This window comes from Piliocolobus tephrosceles, chromosome 18 (assembly GCF_002776525.5).
Source record: "Piliocolobus tephrosceles isolate RC106 chromosome 18, ASM277652v3, whole genome shotgun sequence".
Taxonomy (NCBI): domain Eukaryota; kingdom Metazoa; phylum Chordata; class Mammalia; order Primates; family Cercopithecidae; genus Piliocolobus; species Piliocolobus tephrosceles.
In genome coordinates, this window is record NC_045451.1 from 10653782 (window position 1) to 10676459 (window position 22678).

The 22678-nt window shown below is 34.7% G+C and overlaps 1 protein-coding gene and 1 pseudogene across 1 annotated transcript in view; both read right to left on the minus strand.

The window, feature by feature from the left end:
* The window catches only part of CCDC102B (coiled-coil domain containing 102B), a 300271-nt gene that overhangs the window by 143420 nt on the left and 134173 nt on the right, over positions 1-22678 (minus strand). The window lies entirely within an intron of this gene.
* LOC111550651 lies at positions 8309-21738 on the minus strand (annotated as a pseudogene).

Here is a 22678-nt window from a genome sequence, read left to right on the forward strand (position 1 = left end):
AACCGTTTATTGTTATACCTGTAGTTCAAAAATGCTAACCTCTAAAAAAAAATAAGCAAATCTCTGTAAATTCCAATTCATCAGTTGAAAAATAGACAGAACTCAGTTACCTCCACAAACTCTGAAACAATTGACCAGCTGGTTTCTAAGCTTACCAATTAACCCTTATCTTTTCATCCTGAATATTAATACCTCAGTATTCTTTGTAATCTTTTTAATGTCTATTTAATAGTATATTAATTGTAACAGAGATAAACTTGGGCAATGGAAAAAAAGTATATACATACTGCTTGGGCTGATAAAATATATGAAAAACATCTATAAAAGCTGTCAAAAAATTTCCATAGAAAAATGACTGCAGAAAAAAATAAAAAGGTGAGGAAAGTCCTACAAATGCAAACAATGATTATTTTCCCACAACTGTTCTTAAAATTAAGAATTTTCAGCAGAACCGTGAAATTTGATAAATATATAAAATGTGTAGTTGCACACATATATTACACATATATGCTGTTTTTGTTGTATTGACATATATTTTAAGCTATGTAGGTAAAAGTTTCCATCATCCAAATTACATAATATGTGTGTAATTTTATAACAAATTAAAATACAAAAGCCAACGTTACACTATCTGTTTAAAAATAAAAAGTAGTACTCATAATGTTGTTATTAATAATAGTAATATTAAGCATGTGCTAGTCCCCAAGAACTGAACTTGATATATATTGCCTTAGTTAATGCTAACAGTAATCCTATATGTTAGGCATTGTTATCATTATCCCTCCTCTACAGAAAAGAGAACCATATATATATATATACACACTCATATATATATACACACACACATACACACACACACACACACACACACACACACACACACACACACATATATATATTTTTTTTGGAGACAGAGTCTCGCTCTGTTGCCCAGGCTGGAGTGCAGTGGTGCGAACTCGGCTCACTGCAAGCTCCACCTCCTGGGTTCACACCATTCTCCTGCCTCAGCCTCCCGAGTAGCTGGGACCACAGGCACCTGCCACCACACCTGGCTAATTTTTTGTATTTTTAGTAGAGAGGGGGTTTCACCATGTTAGCCAGAATAGTCTCGATCTCCTGACCTTGTGATCTGCCCGCCTCGAGGTGAACCATATTTTTAAGAGACTTAAGTAACTTTCCTAAATTCACAAAGATAATAACCAGAGGAAGCAAATTTTAAGAAAGTTCTTGCCAAATGCATTACCTGAGTATTAAACCATTATTGCATCTATAATTATAGACCTAAAGGCCACTGAAATAATTGTCTCAAAGGCAATAAACTGATAGGAAGAGATAGTAAAGGAAACAGCAGAAAATGTCACAGTCCAAGTATACTAGAAATCAACTACAATAATGGTAGAAGCTGATTTCCCAACACACTACAGAGAGACTCCATGTTTGGAGCTGGTAACAAAAAGAGAGCACACAGAGGCAAGGAAGAGGACAAGAGATAATACCACAGAGTTCTTTGAAAGTCTGAGTAGGCAAGTCCCGCTCACTATCATGGAAGTTAAATAGACAATGTGGCATTAATCCCTGGCCAGAAGAATATAAATTACTTTGCTAAATAAAACAGAGGATAGTAGAAGTAAAATGAAAGCAACCAGTTTTGGTTTAGGTTTACCAAAAGAATATCGAATTTATTTGGGTAATTGAATGCCCCCCATTTAACTTCTGAAATCTCTTCATTAAACCACAGGGAATTAAATCCATCAATAAACCCTTCAACTGCCAACAGAACTCTCAATGAACTGTACCACTCAAAAGAGAGAGGAGGCAGGAAAGCAAATTTTTATAAACAACAGCATAGGAAACCCACATCGAACACCTCAAATAAATCCATATCATTCATCATTGTGAGTGGAAAAATCAAAGATCTCTGGGCATGTGAAGAACATAAGAGTGGCATAAAACAAAACAAAACAAGAAAAACAGGAATAGTCAAGGTTGCGATTAAGAAACAGAATGTCTATAGAGGAAAGAAAAAAATGGAAGAAAAGGGAGGCCACATGGAGAAGGAGAAAGGACGGAGGCTCTTAAAATAACTGAAGGAAGAGATCATGGTGGTTTTTGATCAGAATAATGGTGGAAATGGAGAGAAGTAACTGGATCCAATGTAAGATATAAAAGAGGACATTAGTTTTAAAAAACTATTGTCATCACTATCTTCAAGAAAAAAATAAGAATATATTACACTCATAAATTAAGGACACAGCAAATTCAAAAATTTAAATAATAAAATATAGTCCTCTAGGAAATTTTTTAAATACGTCAAGAAAAAAATTTATTTGGGAAGTAAAGTTCAATAGTGGAGTGTACTAAAGTTTGGTCCTGGTGCCTGCTGTGTTTCTGATCTACCCCATTGGATGGTTCCCGTGTACCTACTTCATTTGTACTAATTGCAATGCTGGCAAATTTTAAGTGTCTGTCTCCAGCCTATAGTTTTCCATTGAACTTTGAATGCACATGTCCAGCTTCCAACTCAACACCTCTAAAGGGCATCCCACACTTAACACACTGGAAAGCCAAATTCAGAACTTCTCCCTCAAAACTTTCTCTGTCAGTCTTTGTCACCTCAGTAAATATCGATACCATCCTTCCCAAAATTATTGACTATGTTCTTTATTTCTCTATGCCACATCCAAACTAAAGCTAACTAAATCAGCTTACCCTTCACAAAACATAATAAATCCAGTTACTTCTCTCCATTTCCACCATTATTCTGATCAAAAACCACCATGATCTATTACTTCAGTTATTTTAATAGCCTCCATTCTTTCTGCTTCTGCATGTAGCCTCATACTTCCTTTCTCAAGATAGCAACCAAATAAAGCTTTTTAAAAAGCAATTCAGATCATGAAACTCTCCTGCTCAATTTTCTTCAACAGCTTTTCAATCAACTTACTATATAAATCAAAGTCATTATCCACACGATCTGATAACTCCTCAGCCCTCATCTCCTACTCCTGGTCCTCATTCTACTCCAGACCTTCTGTCTTCCTCACTGTTACTTGAATATTCTAGGCATGGAGAAGTAAAAAATAAAAATAAAAATAATAAGTAATAAAATATTATACAACTAAAACCATTAAAACAATATAGCAGGGAAAATTGATGAACAGATTGATTAAACAACTATACTTTCTCCTTAAAAAACAGAATTACTTTGCACATTTTAAAATTATACTTTGGACACAAAATAACCTTAATTTTGTTACTTGCCTTTTCAACTTTAGGTTCAGATTAATGGATTTGTAATGAAAATCTATTTAGCAGCTGAGAAGTTTAAAGCAGTGGACTTATAGATACTAACAATGATTAATTTAGTGGAATTATGAATGTCATCCACAACTGATATATCACATTCGTTAAGTTGACAGTGACAGAAATAGAAAGTATTCTATGAGGTGAATTACTCAGCATTAGAACGCATTTTCCAAGTTCTTGTCCTTTTATTTAATATTTATTTAGTTTATTCTCTGGTAAACCTTCTCTTTTTCCTGTGTTTGTACCATAATATAACTCCAAAATCACTGTTTAAAAATCCTCTGCTTCTACTGCAGTGTTTATGAAAATTTAAACCAGGCAATTTGCCATATCCTTGATCTCAGAAATATCTGCTATAATTCACTTCTGGAAAATTATCAGTACCACATATAAATGTGTATTCTATATTCAGATAAGCATGGAATGGAAAAAAACTGAAGATGATCTCTAAGAAACAAAAGTATTGTGTAACATAAAGTATTTTCTGATTCATATATGGTAGAAAAAGAAAAATAATTACAAAAACGCAAAAAAAGTAACATAGCCTATTGCCATTTTGCCTCACATTTTAACCTTCAAAATGATCTAAAAGGATTAAGTAGTTAATGCAGACTCCAAAGTTCTGATCTTTGGAAATCATTCACCAAATATTTAAGTCAATATTATTAACCATGTAGAATTATTCAATATCCCCTAAACACCAAATCTACCATTTCTCCCATAACTTTCAACAAATAATCTTTCAACTTCTTTCATGGAGAAATAGGAGCTAAGGACTTCCTACTTCCTGTGATGAAATATACAAATTTGCATGTCTCTACAGAAATCTTTTACTTTTTTAAAGCACTTAAATATCTCTTCTAAAGTCAAAGTCTAATCACTTCAGTTGTACTTAGAATTTCATACCTTCAGGGTACTTGGCAAACTCATTCTAAGAGTTGTTTATCTCGTGTATCTTGAAATTTTCTTGGTTTCTTCCCCATTAACATGTAATTGCTCAATACTTTCCATTTCGGTTGGGGATGAGGGAGTGTGGGAGATCAAAGGTCGAAGGATAATCTTTTCTTTATTATTATTATGATTATACTTTAAGTTCTGGGATACATGTGCAGAATGTGCAGGTTTGTTACATAGGTATACATGTTTCATGGTGGTTTGCTGCTCGCTCCCCTTGCCCACCCCCTGACAACCCCCTGACAGGCTCCAGTGTGTGATGTTCCCCTCCCTGTGCCCATGTGTTCTCATTGTTCAACTCCCACTTATGAGTGAGAACTAGCGGTGTTTGGTTTTCTGTTCCCGTGTTAGTTTGCTGAGAATGATGGTTTCCAGAGGCCTCAGAAATAACGCCACACGTCTACAACCATCTGATCTTCGAAAAACCTGACAAAAACCAGCAATTGGGAAAGGATTCCCTATTTAATAAATGGTGCTGGGAAAACTGGCTAGCCATATGCAGAAAACTGAAACTGGACCCTTTCTTACACCTTATACCAAAATTAACTCAAGATGGATTAAAGACTTAAACATAAAACCTAAACCATAAAACAACTAGAAGAAAACCTGGTAATACCATTCAGGACATAGGCATGGGAAAAGACTTCATGACTAAAACCCCAAAAGCAATTGCAACAAAAACCAAAATTGACAAATGGGATCTAATTAAACTAAAGAGCTTCTGAACAGCAAAACAAACTATCATCAGAGTAAACAGGCAACCTACAGAATAGGAGAAAATTTTTACAATCTACCATCTGACCAATGTCTAATATCCAGAATCTCCAAGGAACTTAAACAGATGAACAAAAAGGATAATATTTTATCCAGTCTTGGAGCTTCCACTCAAGTTCTTTGTTTCCTCTTACCATCAAGTGCCTTGAAAGAGTTGCTGCACTTAACTTTCTCACTCGCTTCTGCTACCAGCATTCCTCATACTTTCCACCACACAATATTCAGTTCTGCTCTTACTTGAATCCTTGGCAGAATTACACACTGTTGACAATGCCCTTGTTCAAAGACTCTCTTCCTCGGGCTTATGCAAAGAATGGTATTCCTGCTTCCCGATGTTTAACGTGGGTTCTTTTTTATTTCCTAAGTGTCTTGGCTGGGTTGAGAAATAAAGGGAAAGAGCACAACAGAGAGAAATTTAAAGCTGGGTGTCCGGGGGAGACATCACATGTCGGCAGGATCTGTGGTGTTCCCCGAGCGGTAAAATCAGCAAGTTTTTATTAGCGATTTTCAAAAGGGGACGGAGTGCACGAATAGGGTGTGGGTCACAGAGATCACATACTTTACAAGGTAATAAAATATCACAAAGCAAATGGAGACAGGGTGAGATCACAGGACCACAGGATGAGGTGAAATTAAGATTGCTAATGAAGTTTCCCGCACGCATTGTCATTGATAACATCTTATCAGGAAACAGGGTTTGAGAGCAGATAACCTGTCTGACCACAATTTATTAGGCAGGAATTTTCCTCCACCTGATAAGCCTGGGAGCACTACAGGAGACCGGGGCTTATTTCATCCCTTCGGCTTCGACCATAAAAGACCGCAGGCTTTGAGGGAGCTGTCTATAGGCCTACCCTCAAGGCGCATTCTCTTTCTCAGGGATGTTCCATACTGAGAAAAAGAATTCAGCGATATTTCTCCTATTTGCTTATGAAAGAGGAGAAATATGGCTCTGTTGCGTCAGGCTCACCGGCGGCCAGTTCAAAGTTACCTCTCTTGTTCCCTGAACATTGCTGTCATCTTGTTCTTTTTTTAAGATGCCCAGATTTCATATAGTTCAAACACAGATGCTCTACAAACAATTTGTGCAGTTGATACAATTACAGGGTTCTGAGGCGACATTCATCCTCCTCAGTTTACAAAGAAGATGATGGGATTAAGAGATTAAAGACAGGCATAGGAAATCACAAGGATATTCATTGGGGAAGTGATAAGTGTCCATGAAATCTTCACAATTTATGTTCAGAGATTACAGTAAAGACAGGTGTAAGAAATTATAAAAGTATTAATTTTGGGAACTAAAAAATGTCCATGAAATCTTCACAATTTATGTTCTTCTGCCACAGCTTTAGCTGGTCCCTCCGTTTGGGTCCCTGACTTCCCACAACACCCTCCTGCTTGGATTTCTGTGCAGTTTCTCCTTTTGTCTCTGTCTTGCCTGGTGTCAATCCTCATTGCACCAACCCAGAGTCATCCCACCTATTGTCATGGCTTAAGCTATCATCTCTCTGCTCATTGTTCAACTTTCCTTTCTACATTCATAAACCCAAAATCCTACCAAACACTTCCAATTCAACCTCAACATATTCAGAACTAAATTCACTGTCTTTTTCCCTTATATTTTTCTTCTTGTTGCTATGTTCTCTTGGTGAATGGCCACCTGGCTGATAAGGTCAGAAATCTTAACTTCTCTTTCTGTGTCACCTCCCCTGAATCTTCATGCATTTGCAACATTTGTTTAATCACCAATCATTGTTACTTCCTTCACCTGCATATTTCTCAACATACCTCCTCCACCACCAAGCTCAGGACACGTGAATATTTCTATCTAGATTACTGTAACAGGCTCATAACAGTTTCCTCATCATGCTCACCCCCCAAATCTTTTCTTCACACTTAAGTTTGGGTCATTTTATGAAATTGTGATCAGACTGACCTTGGTCAATAAATTTTGTTAGCTCTCCCCATTGCCTTCATGTTGGTACACACGTTTCTAATGTGGTTCTTGAGATAAGTATTGAATATCAATTAGCGTAAGGGTATATGAGCAAGTATTTTACATGTGGTCAGGTTTTGGTAGCCATATATCCTTATGAAAGCTGAAGAATGTAAGGAGGAAATGTGTCCAAAGAGTAGACTCAAATGCAGTGGGACCAGAAATATGTGACAGCAAGGTTAAGATTCCAAATAACATGTATTATTTATCAATGCAAAGAGAAGTCTTCAAATGAGAAGATAAGCCACAGAGAAGCATTTTATGCCTTAGATCATTGCTTCAAAAAATTTAGCCACAATCCCTTAAAGTAGATTTTACCTAATTCCCTCCCTTAACTTTAGAGAATGGTAGAAAATACACTGAAGAATGTTTAGCTTTAACAAATAAAAAAGTTATTGTATTCTTCAAGTCAAAACAAGGATGTCAAATAACTTATCTCAATGGTCTTTTCTTCTCTTACTGATGTATTTTTTAATTTTTAAAGTTTTTTTAAAATGGTTTATTTATTTGAACTCAAAAATAAAATTTGTAGTGAATTTTAAATATTTACTTTTTATAAAATGAGTATTTTAACTCAGTTTTAGAAAAAAATGGCATATGGACTTGGAAGCATGAAATTAAGAAGTTTGTTTTTTGGAAATGCAATAAAAGGAAATATCATTGAGAAATAATATACTCAATGATAGTTGTCTGGATTTCCATCTTGTGCCAGAAGCTATATATTTTCTCCCCAAAACAGCATCTCCAAGAACTAACTAGCCCTCTTTATCTTCCTCCAGCTGGGATAGATTAATTCCCCTCCACTCCCTCCTCTCTCTTCTTTCAATAACACTGTGTAGGTGTTAAAGGCATGGGTTATGACCAACGAACAGAATTGTCCTTTAGGCCAACAACCCATAGGCAGTGGCACCAAAAGTCTCACCCCCAGCCCCCAGGACAGAGGCCACAGAGCTGGCAGTTTCCACTGTCTCAGGGAGAAGGAGCCAAAAGCTGACTCAGCACAAATCAAAGAGAATAAGTGCTTCTATGTCCAGAGTAGGCAAGCTGTGGGCAGGAAAAGGGAAGATTTTGCAGCCACTCCATATTTAGAAACAAGGGTAAAACTGGACCCTTTTCCACCACTATGATCTACTGCTACTGAGTTCCAGGGGATCTGAAAGCCCAAAAGGATCTAAATAAATCAGGAGAACTTGGGTCAGACTGGAGATAAGAGTGACAAATGGGAAGATAGGTGAACTTCATAGTGTGTGGAAAGATGGTGCTGGGAACATCAGCTCTTCATATGGCTGCCAGCCCTACAGACGACAACACAGTAAGAACCAAGACAACCACTCTAGACTGATGTAGCTGGGGAATCTTCAAGGCTATTCCCAGGTACCACATCAAGTGTGAGATCGCACTCCAGGTGTGATACATGAGAGGGAAGAGGAGTGCAAACTTAGCTGTGGTGGATCGGTGCTGGCCCCAGACACAGGGACTTCACAAGTTTCAAATAAGACTCAAAGTTCCCGGGGAGCAAAAGGGCCGACATACCAAAAAGACAGACGCATGCACTCAAAGCAATACCAGTGCCACGGTGGCAAACGGACATCGCCATGGGAAGAGACCAGCTGTAGATACTGCTATGGGAAGATAAAGGGCAGTTTGAATCTATGTTCTTATTCCAGAGCTGCTCCATCTCTTTTTTAACTGAGGTTCCCAAAGGAGCAGCTTTTCTGATATAGAGCAGAGGGCTAAATTGGGCTCCGAGGCAATGACAGCCAACATGTCTTCGCAAGAGTACAACCACCTTGCACCTGGCCTGGACAAAAGTCTACATGTTGACATTTTAAATAGAATGATTATATCACACTTTACTGTAAGCAATGACATCTTAAAAACATAGAAATGTGATATTTGGTATCATCTCCTTACAATTTTATATTGTTATTTTATTCCTTCAATTTTTATTATCCCATTGCCTCCAGATTATCATACCATGATATGTGAAATGTTTATACTTGAGAAAGTTTTTACTCTATAATCTGCAATAAAACTGTGGGTATAAAGTATGTATGTATCTATTATTACTATAACCCCCCAAATATTTTTAAAAGTTTATTTTGGAATGAATTACCCTAATAATTGTTATGTGTACACAATTGCTTAAAAATAAACAAGATAGTACAGATTTTGATAATTATTAAATATAAACTAATCATTTACTAGAAATGCATCTCTTAATGAGATAGATGAACTCTTTTCAATTAATTTGTGTGTTTATGGATGAAATTACTTACTGATAGAATAAGAATTATTCTTTTGTTAATGTAGGCATTAAGAAAATTGATCACACATGTTAGACATGGAAGAAGTTTTATTTAAGCAGAGTTGTTGTGTTTTATTAACTGTCCTTCTAAATACATGGCAAAGACACATTTTTATCTAATATCAAAATTTATTTGCTATTATTTATAAGCTGACCAGTCTGGTAGGTCATATTCTGATATTCTTATAAAGAGAAAATTAGAAACCACCTGAAATGCCAAAGATCTGTGACCCATTGAGTAGTTTATTTCTCAACAACAGTATTTCAGTATATCTCTCTATTAAGTACCCCAAGTGTTTTTCCACTCTCACAAAATGCTTCAAAATAATACTGAGAAAAAGAGACAAGTATGCCCTTCATTTGAAAAGTGGATGGAAGGTAATATAGGGAAGGAAAACTTGCTTGAAAAGTACTTCCTTAAGCAGATTAATTTATGAATAACTATATATAGAAGTTGTGAATCTGGAATTAAAAAACATATACCTATTCCTGTGAGGAATTATAGGGAGATGGCAGTGGTATGATGATGGTAATTATTCGAAAGTCTGCAAATCTCTCCATAAAACCAGTCGGAGCAGTGAACTTAACCAATATTGAAGATGCCTATAACAAAATGAGGTGAAAAGTTTTCCCTGTGAATCCTAAGATATAAGTAGGTTAAGAAAATCTACTGACACTTCAGGAATTTTGCAGAAGATCAGCATCTATTTGTGAACATATAAGAAAAGGAGGACGTGAAAATATGGGAACCCTTCCGTTGGCAATAGTCATGCCTTGGCAAGTGTGTCAGGCCAATGTGAGAACAGTAAATACAACTAGGAGAGTACACACATTTTTACACAACCTGATTTGTGAGTGAATGGAAGAGGCTTGTGGTAAACCCTAAAGAACTAGGAAAGTGTTAATCCTTTATACTTTCATAAACAAAACAAAGCAAAATAGAAAACACAAAGCTTCCTTCAAAAACACACCCTCTACTTAGAGGAGAATACTGATAATAGATGGGAATAGTGGCAATATTGATGGGAATAGTGGCAATACAAGCACAGAAAAGAAATAATCCAGAGTCAGGCATTTTTGGAGAGAACAAGAAATATTTGGAAAGAACAAGGAATATTTTGGATATTTCATGAAAATATTAAGAATAGTCAGCTCTCAAGTAGTGAAGCCAGAAAATGTTTCTAGATTCAACCTTTTTATTATCAGTACAAAAATTAATTCATGCAATAATGAGCAACAGAAGATAATCATAGTTGAATCATATATGATCTTATTAAGGACAAAAAGATAAAAATAATGTTTTAAAGATAGTGAAAGTATGCTACTGACAATGAAGCAGTGGAAGATATATGCCCACTATAGAAAAAGAAAAACAGAACTAATTTTTAATGCAATTGAAACAAAATTATTAAAACAATAAATATTATGATGCAGGAAAACCAGGAATTAGAAAAATATAACAGTACCCAAGAAAGAATTAGAAATAAAAGAAAAATTCATTACACTTCAGGTCAGGTTTTATTTTCATGAAAAATGAAAAAGCAGGCAGCAGTAGGATCCCAATATCAGTATTTTAAATGAGCTGACTGTACACAGAAATCTCAGTATGCTTCTCTCTGGGTGACCTTTCTTGTTTTCTTCTTTGTACTTTTCTGTCTCTTCTATATTGAAAGAATAGAAAATAGAAGAAAAGAAAAATTGTTTCAGAATAAACTAGAAGGAACACAAGAGCAAATTAGTGCAACAGATGATTCCTTGAGGAAAGATGAAAAGAAATAAAATGCTAAAATCCAAAAATAATGAGGATAGATTAAAAAGGGCTTCAGAAACTATGACCAATAAAGAGAAGCAAAAATAATTCAACATATTTACAATTTTTCCCAGTCTTTCCACTGAAATGGCCTAGAAATAATGGTCATCTCAGTATCTATGCACATATGTACGCACAGATTGTGGTCTGAAGATGTTTCCCACTGAAAGAACCCTGGACTCTAAAGAGGTTGCTTTACCCAGGTCTGAAACAGGATGATTCCAGTATATCTTGTCATTCTATGAAGTGAGAAACCTATAAAAAATGATGTATTATTACTAATACATCAATTGTACTCAATAGACAATATAAAGAGGTCCTGCTTTCTGAATATGGTAGCTTTTAAATATCAGTAAGGATAATACAGTAATAGAATGAAACACATCCAATAAGTTTAAATCCATGTCTTAATATTGATACTAAAATAAGAAAAAATTATCAAATTTGATCAACATTGAAGAATGGTAGTGATCCAATTCCTTATTTTGTTACTTGGTTAAAGAAATGGCGGGGTTGGGGGGAATGTAAATTTATTATGTGTCCTGACTTATTTAAATGAACAAAATATTATGTGAGATGAAGTTCTCTCCAAATAATATTCCAAATAATAGCTTGGGCAGAAATAATTGAGCTGGAAAATTACAGCTTTGCAACTCCTGATTCATCTATGGTTCTAGGCAATGAGTATCAGTCTGCTAATACCACAGTCAGACACAATCATATATCATGTGCTTCCTAATAGAGAAACACACTGACACATTTCTATGAAAAAGTCTTGAAATTGAATCAAACCAAACTCTTTAAATTTGACTTTCATTTTGTGGGAGACACAGAGGATGGAGTAAAATAGCAAACAATACTACAGTACAGGGTATTGCACATTAAAACGCTACAGGATGAATGATCTAGTTTTTTAATGAATAAATTATAAAAAGAGAAAAAGGAGAAATGGAGAAATAGATATAAATATATATATATAAACCACACTGTAAAATATATACCCAGTCAAGGTGTCTGCGCTTTATTTGATTTCTAATTCAAATAAAGTAAATAATTTTAAAATCATATTTCTTAGTAAATTGAAATTTTGAACACTAAATATTTAATATTAGCAAATCATTTTTCATTGTTTTGGTTTAAAATGTTATTGTTATATTTAGTGATACATAAGTCTTTATGTTTTGAGATACATGCTATAATACTTCCAGACAGAATAAGGTAAGGTAGAAATGCAGATGGGAATAATATGGACAAAAAATACTGTTCATGAGATTAAAATTATTAAATATGGCTGATGGAAATGTTGGGGTTCATTATAGTATTCTTTGTATTGTTGTACACAGCCAAAGTTTTCCATAATAAAACATTTTAAAAAGTAAACTCTACGTCCACTCTATTTATAGGCATACTTGGAGAGTAGCCCAGCATAAAGATTTCTGGTTTATCTTAAAGAGCAAGATCTATTAGTCTAAAGTCTTTTTGCCTGTTAGTGATTCACTAACAGAACCTGCCGTCTCTTGAAGACATTATTACTCTTTGACATAGAACTTTGTAACATACATGTAATAGGAGGCTAACTTTTTGCTTCTATATATGGTTGTGGGGGTGCAGATGAATATGGATGGCAGTTCATCCAAGGGTTGAACTATTGAATCATAACATTTTTATAAATAAAAAATATGAAAAGTAATACACCCTTATTGTGTCTATTATAAATGATTGAAAGGGTTGTTTTAAATCACTACTGCCATTCTGTAATCCCTAACTCAATTGAGTCAAAGTGAAGGTTCAGTGCCTGTTTCAACAATCCAAGGTTACACATTTTAGCCGATGGCTGATTTTTGTCCACAGAGTCACTGAAAGGCCAGGAAAAAGCCAATTAGAGTTCCAAATAATTATTCATTTTTCTTAACAGAAATATCCACAAGGTTACAAAGGATATCACATGGTCAATAGATAATTCATTATGACTTGCACAGAATATTGATCTGAGAAATGTAATTTGTAGTTTATCAAGAAGTTATCTAGCATATATTTCAGATAAAATAAAATATCTATAAGGAAATACAAGATGGTGTGTGGTTCTTTATGTGATTGTTTATCAATCTATAACATATACATTTAGAGAGAGTTGATTATATAAATTTGTTCAATCAGTAGAAGGAGGTTATTTTGTAAAATTATTGGCAAATACGTAGCTCCTTTAGAAATCAATCACTTTCTATTATTCCATTTTTAATCTAAAAATATGCCTGATTTTCCCTTAAATTTTGAGTTATTTATTTCTAACAGCCTCAGATACTGAATCACAACAAATAATTTTATTTCTTAGTCATAGTCTTCAAATAAAATGTCTAGCAAAGTGCTCATCAAGATGAGCACCATCAGAGAGAGAACCCTCAGGGGCTGCAGAGTATTCAACAGGGTGGTGATCAGTGCATTCTTTTAAGAAAACTAACATCTGAAAGAATTAAAAGTAACAACCTCTAGGATTCACACAAGGCCAGTTAATAATCATTCCTGTTCTCAACAGCCTGAGTGGAAGACCTCATAATTCACAGTCCCTTAGGTAAAGTACTCCATCCAAATGGTTTTGTGTCAGTACTCAGTAGGTAAAATAGCCCTAAATGCTACTCTGGTCTTATCTAACAAGACTTAAAAGCTTCAAGACATGAAAGATACGTTTCCAAGTAATGGAATTAGGGCTCAGAACAAAGGTTAAGAATAATTACAAAATGACGAAACTATTTAACACCCAACAAGGTAAAATTCATAATGACAAGCATCCAATCAAAACTTACATGTCACGAAATAAATAGAAAAATATGATGCATAATGCAGAGAAAAAAAAAATTTAAACTGCTCCAGAAAAAGAAAGCACAAGTGATAAAATAAGCATGGTAGTCATCAAAAGAAACTTAATATTCCACTTAGCTTGACAAAACTTCAGACAGGTTTACTTGTGACTGTAGCCCCTGACTTCCCTTTTCTTGGAGCATGTATTTTTAAAAAGAAAAACAAAAGCTTGCAAATTATTTATCTGCCCCTTTAAGGAACAAATATTTTCCCAGCTTCTTGACAGTTTTATATCCCAGAAATATTTATTCCAAAGATCTGAAAGCCATCTCCTTAAAATGTATATATTTAAAAAGATAGCAATTCTATTTCTCCCTTTCTCTGCAGCAAGGTAGAAATCTTACTTCAATGGGTGCCTGTTAGCAAAGATAGATGACCAAATCACAGAGAATAACATTGGAAAACTGGGGCATATCTCGAAGTGATGGATACAACCCATTGATTAAAACTGCCTAACATCCTCCGGTACTTTTCCAATAGCCCACCCTAGTGAGACCTCAATGACTGCCAGTGGGCAGATGGTAGAACAACTTCAAGTCACCTAATATACTGTAAATAGAGTACCTGGCAAAGAGGAGGGGAAGTTAAATATTTGACCAGAAATTTTCCAAATATAATAAAAAGTAGAAACTTGAAGATCCAAGAATTTCAACAAACTCCAAGCTTAAGAAATAGGAAGGTCGTATCAATGTACATTACAATCAAATTGCTTAAACCAGTGATCAAGAAAAAAGTGTTAACAGTCAGGGAAAAAAAGACAATTTGATAGGCATATCAATGATGAATCTTTATGCAGGTATGCTAAGTAACAAAAGACAGAAGAAAAAAGTAAACACTGTATGATTACATTTTTACACAATTCTAGAAAATGCAAACTAATCTATGGTGACAGAAAACAGATCTGTTGCTGATGCTGATGCTGATGCTAAGTGCTACTCTGGTCTCATCTAACAAGACTTAAAAGCTTCAAGACATGAAAGATATGTTTCCAAGTAATGGAATTAGGACTCAGAACAAAGGTTAGGAATAACTAAAAAACGATGAAAATATTTAACTCTCAACAAGATAAAACTCATAATGACAAGCATCCAATCAAAACTTATTAGGGCTCATCATGTGCAGACATCACAGGTAACAAAAGTGATTAGATGTCTTCAGGTCTATGGCAATATGTTCCTCTCCAGAATTGAGACACCTTCCTGAGGACAGTGGGGAGAATCCCAGATAGATTAAATCAAAACCTGAGATTAGATTTCCTAAAGTAGATTAGCATGAGGGCATTTGTCATACCTTAAACTGAGGCATTAAAAAATACTAGCCTAAAAATCAAAGCTTCAGAGTCTAATGATACATGCACAGAGTTGTTTACTGAAAAATCGTGCACAGGGACAAAAGATGGAAAAAAAGAATAACATGCATCATTAGGAAAATAATTCAATAAATTGTGGAATCATCATGTTGTGAAACATTCTAAAGCCATTCAATGTCACTAGTTTCCTTGGAGTTTTGGCCATGAGATGTTGAGTAAGAAAACCATTCATGTGATCCAGTACATGAAAATTACAAAATACTCTAGGCATCTGTACGTATTTGTCTTTAGTTATATGTACACATATACTATGAGTATATAAGTATATAGTTATTCATACATATTGGCATATGGTTTTGCATTGAGCATTAGGAAGATAAAGGAATCTGCAGTAAGTGATACAAGGTAAGTGGAGCAGGAAAGAAAGCAAAAATGTATATGCAAAAATAAACTCTACAATACGTAGAATAATAGCTATAAATTTATGTAAATGCTTTTTGTTCATATATACATATCATTATTTAAAAGAAAATAGAGAAAACAAAATAAAGACTGGATCATTATATATGCTGTATATGTGTGTATATATATACTGTATGTGTGTGCATGCTGTATGTGTGTGTAGAAATGTGTCCATTCATGCATATATATACACACATATATTGTATATAACACATATAAAGTTCTTTATTTTCATCCATAATATTTAAATCAATCACAGCTATAAAATAAATAAATAATGATTGTGACTTTAGGAAAATGCTGTGTAGAAACATCTTCAAGATATATATTTGAAAGTGATACCATTTTAATTTATCACTTACAAACTTTTTAAACTTCATAGATTATTCTATGAGCTCCCTCTCTCTTCCCGCTCCACGACCCTGAGTCCTTCGGCTAATACAGAAGCTGAAATAATGGGATATGAAAGTTGGTGGGGCTGTGCACAGTGGCTCACACCCTTAATCCCAGCATTTTGGGAAGCCAGTGTGGGAAGATCACCAGAGGCCAGGAGTTGGAGACCAGCCTGGGAAACACAGTGAGAAACCCCCTTTTCCAAAACTTTAAAAAATTATAAATTAGCCAGTCGTGGTGGTGCATGCCTATAGCACAGCTAACCTAGAGGCTGAGGTGGGAGGATCACTCAAGCCAGGGAGTTTAAAGCTTCAGTGAGCTAGGATTGTGCCACTGCACTCCAGCGTGAGCGGTGTCTCTTAAGGGAAGAAAAAAGTGATATTCGGAAGAAAAGCATGTTTTACATTTTTCCTATAGACAAATGGAGTTTTAAAAGAATTAACACTATTTATTTCTTGATTAAGTATTGCCTAAAGCTGTACAATAATTACTGCAATATAAAACTAAAGAAGAATATTCGTGTTTGGGAATATTTTATGAAGTTAAAGTATGTGATTTAACTTTATCAAGTAAAAAAAAAATAATGCCAACTATGGTCACAATGAAAGATCTTACGTTTCTGGAAAGCCTTGGAAATTAAAATGTATTTTTTCTCTCTCTCATTCCTTCTCTACCAAACACAAGAAAGTGGCCTGTATTCCTGCCAAATCTAAAGTTTTCATTTAACAAAAATAATATTTAAAAAAAATTTTTCTTGCCTCAGACATGACTAACACACACCTGAAAGTTAACATTTTTCCTATGAGAAAGAGAAAATTACACTATTTAATATATATTTTAAAAAGCTACTTGGTTTTTAAAAAAACATTATGTATATGTTCTTTATTGAGTTGTGACAGAAAAAAAGTGCTGTCATAGCAGATTACAGAAACTCTGAAAACCTACCTAAAGTGAAAGTCACAATATTCCATTTATATGAAATGCCCAGAATAGAGAAATCTACAGCATAAACTTAGTTCATGGCATTCTCAGGCTCTTGGGGCTGCAGAGAAATAAGAAGTGACTATTAATGTACACTGAGTTCTTCTTGGACTGATGAAAATATTCTACAGTTGATTATGGTATTAGTTATACAACTCTGTAAATACATAAAAAGCCACTTAACTGTATTTTTAAGTGGGTGAATTGTATGGTATGAGAATTATATTTCAATAAATCTGTTAAAGTATGTAAAGAGCAGAAATTGTTTTATTCAAAAGGAATACAGCATTTATGCCTTCTAACTAAATTTTAAATCTTAAAGAGCTTCTGCTTGGAGCATTCTTAATCAAATGATCTGAAACATAACAAGAGCTTTCACCTCTTAATTCGTCTTATTGACACCCCTATCTTAGGAAGAGTCAAAAACCCTACTCTCTCACCTCTTTACATATTCATAAATTAACATTGAGTGTGTGGTTCAAAGAGGAATTTCCTAACCTCAAACTCTGTATCAATCTTGCAATGGAGCTTGAACATGATGCTGCTTACTTTTTATGCAAATAAATTAGTCTTGGAAACACTGTTTCTTATAACATAATTTGCGAATGGGGTGTCTTAAAATATGTTAACACATTCCCTAACTCCCCCATCACATATGACATTCCTGAAGTCTTTAGGAATAGGATTCTGACCTGTGCAAATATTTTCCACAACCAAATCACTGACAAAATTTCACTTTCTTTTTTAGGGACTTCGTACCTTTTCCTGTGAACAATGCAAACACAAAGAAGCAGCAAAAGCCACTTACGTAGAGAAAACAAAAGAACAATAGTTAATAGGATAAAATAAGCAGTGCTAATTCTCAGCAACTTTCCTTCCCATGTCCTAAAGCGTTCTTTATCTACTTGCACTAAGCCCATCTTCAAGCATCTGCTGATCACTTCTTACTAAGAGTCAGACCCCGAGGGAGCAGGAGCCCCCAAAGACTTAAAAAATATATAAAAAATAAAACTAAAAAGAAAAAAGATGGTTTCTGTTCTCAGGGTGGTTTACACCCTACAGGCTAAGAGGCATGTATTACAAGTGTGTATAATCACTTCTGCACCCGGTAAATTCAAGTTTTGCTTTTTAGAACCTACAGAATTTTTGTTTTTAATATTTCTGATCTGAGATTGATTGAATCCATGGATGCAAAACTCATGGAGGAGATATATACCTTATTTAACTTATTGTTAATATTGATTATTGGGTTAACTTAAAAATAATTTTTATATGTATTGTAGAAAAGGTATTATGCTGCCGGGCGTGGTGGCTCACGCCTGTAATCCTTGCACTTTGGGAGGTCAAGGCGGGTGGGTCACCTGAGGTTGGGAGTTCCAGACCAGCCTAACCAACATGGAGAATGCCCATCTCTAGTAAAAATACAAAAATTAACTGGATGTGGTGGTGGGCGCCTGTAGTCCCAGCTACTTGGGAGGCTGAGGCAGGAGAATGGCGTGAACCCGGGAGGCGGAGGTTCCGGTGAGCTGAGATGGCGCCACCGCAATCCAGCCTGGGCAACAAGAAGAAAAAGAAGAAAAAAAGAAAAGGTGTTATGCTAACATAAAGATACCTATATTTGTTTGATTTTATTTTCATTTTTGAACTAAACCATTTTTTTATTCTACAAAGGAGAAGAAGTACAATTCCTCCTCTGCACAGGTGGGCTCACAGTGAAGCTAAAAATGTTTGCGTTTCAGGGCACCTCTCTTGTCTAGTTCTCTAACAGGAGCTTGACAGAGGTCCTAGCAGAATGTAAATATGATCACACGTGTGCGGAAGTGCAAACACACACTTTGTTATAACTGTGTGTGCTTATAGCATGTGTGCAGTGGGTCACAGCACTATGAAGAAGAGGGCCGCCTAATAGATTCTTGGGGGTTAACCTAAAGAATACAGACGACCATAAATAACGGTTTCATTGAGTCAGATTTTCTTTTTTTTCTTTTCTTTTTTTTTTTTTTTTTTTTTTTACAATTTGGTGATAAAGAAAAATTGGGAATAAAAGTAAATATTTGAAATAAGAAAACAATTTGCAAATTTTGGAAAGCTCACAAATATCATTAAGAAATCACAGAAAACATAATAAAATCTAGAAAACTTAATAAAAGTTCTAGTAATAATTTTAAAATGACAAATACTTTTTCCTAGCTTTTTGGCTTTATATACTCTAATCAACTTTTAGTACGAGAGTGATATAGTAATATCATTTTTCATAGATAGCATTTAGTCTTTTTTCCAGACTTTTTCCAAAAGTCGATCATTTTTTGAGAATGAAATTGAGATAAGTAAGCTCACAATGGAACACAAAGGTCTATTTCTTATTTGGAATATTCACTCTTTGAAGTTTCTATCCCACAAATTTAGGTATTCTTTAAAAAGCATATTTTATGTAATTTTCATTTAAAAGTATGGTGCATTATCAAGTACATTTTAGAAATGGGAGAACTTTCATATTGACTAAATATACATCAGAAACAAATAAAAAATATATTTCACTATCTACAAACTGTATGCAGTCTCAACTCAACATCAACTTGGGAAGATCACAAATATTTCCGCAGCTCATTGATGTCAATCAGAGAAGAAAGCAAGAATATTGGGTGAAAAGTCAGAGTGGAAACAGACAGAGATATTAACACGTGCGTCTCAATTATCTTATGAAAATTGCACAAAAACACATGTGATCATATTTACATCTTGCTAGGACTTCTGTCATAGTCATACTGGAGGCCTGGATAAGAAAGGTGCCCTGAAACTGAAATTGTTTTAGTTTCACTGTGAACCTACCGAGGAGGAATTGCACCTCTTCTCCTTTGTAAAACCAAAAATGGTTTCGTTCAAAAACAAAATTAAAAATAAATCAACCAAATATCAAGTATCGTTATGTTAGCACAATATCTTTTCAACAATACTTATAAAAATTATTTTAAGTCAACCTAGTAATCAATATAAGCAGTAAGTTAAATAAAGTATATACTTCCATATCCATGAGTTTTGCATCCATGGATTCAATCAATCTAATAACCGAAATATTCAGAAAAAAACATTCTATAGAGTTCTGAAAAGCAAAACTTGAATTTGCCAGGTGCCAGAGTGCTATGTTGACTCCACATGCATGAAATGGTGTGTAGGAATTATAAGTAACCTAGAAATGGTGTATTAAGAATTATAAGTAATCTAGATATGATGTAAGTATATGAGAGGCTGTGCATAGGTCACATGAAAATACTATGCCATTTTATGTAAGGGACTTGAACATCTGTGGATTTGGGTATCTGCAGAAGATCCTGGAAACAATCCCCCACAGATACCAAGGGATGACTATTTCATTTCAAATTTGAAATTACAAACTAGAAGCACACATAGCTCTTTCACTGCCAATAATAAACCTAGTCAAAGAAGAAAAAAATGAGTGGGAAGAAGCTGGCATTGCAGCAAGCACACTTAGGTCAAGTTGTGGCCCTTTCAGTAAGATTGTTGCATGAGTCAAGCTTCTGCAGAGAAACAGAGCCAATAGGATGTGTGTGTGCATGCGTGTATGTGCGTGTGTGTGTGCATGTGTTCATGTATGGACATATAAACACATTTATATATATTTAGAGATATTATATCTGTAATTGTATGTTAAGAGATTATAAATACAAACAGATCTAAGATCTGCAACTGGCAAACTGGGGACTCAGGAGAGTTGATGGTGTAATTACAACCTGAAGTCAGAAAAAAATAAAAAGTAAACAATGTCCAAGCTCAAAGGCAATCAGGCAGGAGGAGTTCCCTCTTACATATGGAGATTCAGGCTCTGTTCTGTTTGGACCTTTGACTGATTGGATGGGCGCCACTTGTCCTGGGGAGGGCAATCAACTTTATTCAGCCTATGGATCCAAATGTCAATCATATGGCCTAGTCAAGTTGTCACATAAAATTAACAGTCATAGTTGGTCTTTGGGATCTCCATAATATCCTCTAGCTTTGCAATCTGATATCTGAAAGCAGTGGATCTCAATGTATATGTAAAAATAATTAGCTTCTCCAAAGCAAAGAAATCAGAGAAGCATCTCTAATCAGTTAGAAAAAAATCCCCAAAAATGTATTTAAAACAACAACAAAGAACTTCTCAGTTGAATCTAATGGATTCTGTTAATTCAGTACAACTGCATTAAAGAATTTTTAACTGTTTTAAATAACATTCAGATTATCCATGTGAGAAACCTTAAGAGGTTCCATGAGAACTTCATTTTGTATACATTAGATGTTTTAATACAGATAAAGAATTATATCTTCCTCTGGCTTTGATCATAACTTCAGAACTACATTACAAAGAAGTATTGCCTCATGTGACAATTACACATTCTAAAACGCATTTCAAAGAATACCTTCAGTTCAAGGATGACATTGTATGTCTTCAAACCTCCCAGATGATCTCTGGAAAAATAATAGCTAAAACTGCCTTATGATTTCTTAACTCTCATTAAGTCTATAGCTACTAATTAGAACACTCACAAGCCGGGAGAGGTGATGGTGATGCTGTGAGTCTTCTCCAAGTCCATAGTCCCTTCTCATCAGAGCAGCTAAACCAAGTTCATTTCACAAGTAGCACTTGTGATACTTTGACCTGCTATCCTGGATACAATCCTGGTGCTGCCTCATTCAAGTGCTGTTCTCTGGAGGGTAACAAGTAGTCCACGAAATTTTCTAAAGCAAGAATTTAGCTCAGCAAGATATAATGATTAACTAAGAAGTGGCTGAAAACCAGAAACATGATACTTGCATCTTAAGAAAATCTGCTGGCTGGAATGTTGATTTGATATGAATGTTAATACTCCAGTAGCCCACGTTTGACCAAAAAGGTGATGGCTTCATGGGATTTTTTTTGTCTTTTTTTTTTTTCCTGTTTTGGGTTGCTATTTGTTTTGTTTTATTTCAATTCCCTGAATGTTTTTACCATTATCTTTTCTCATCCAAAGGAATCAAAATTTCTCTGTTCATGGATGCATGGCTCATTTTCATGACTGTGTTTATGCCATTTAGTGCCTAAATAATATTATTCAGGACACACCAGTGAACTATACACATAGAATTTTTTAAATTTTAGATTTCATATGTCTTATACAAAATATTTATAATTTTTATTGGTGAGTTTGTAAGCATATCTTTCGGAAGTTGATTATTATTCTTCAAAGAATTTGTGTGGTTGTGAAATAATAATGTTAACATCCATTAACCATAATAAACTACCCTTTAACTTAAGATAGTTAAAACTGGCAGAATTATAGAAGTGCATCATAATTTATACACCATATTTCATTCCGATGTTCTAACAAGGAAAAAGAATACTCTCCATTTTTCAACCATATTCCCCATATAATCAATTTCATCTCACTGTATATAAACATGGCAAACTCTAACAAATTATCAAATCCAGACCTTAGATTCCCTGTGCTTAAATTATATACTTGAGAAAAAAGGCCAGGCACTGTGACTCACACC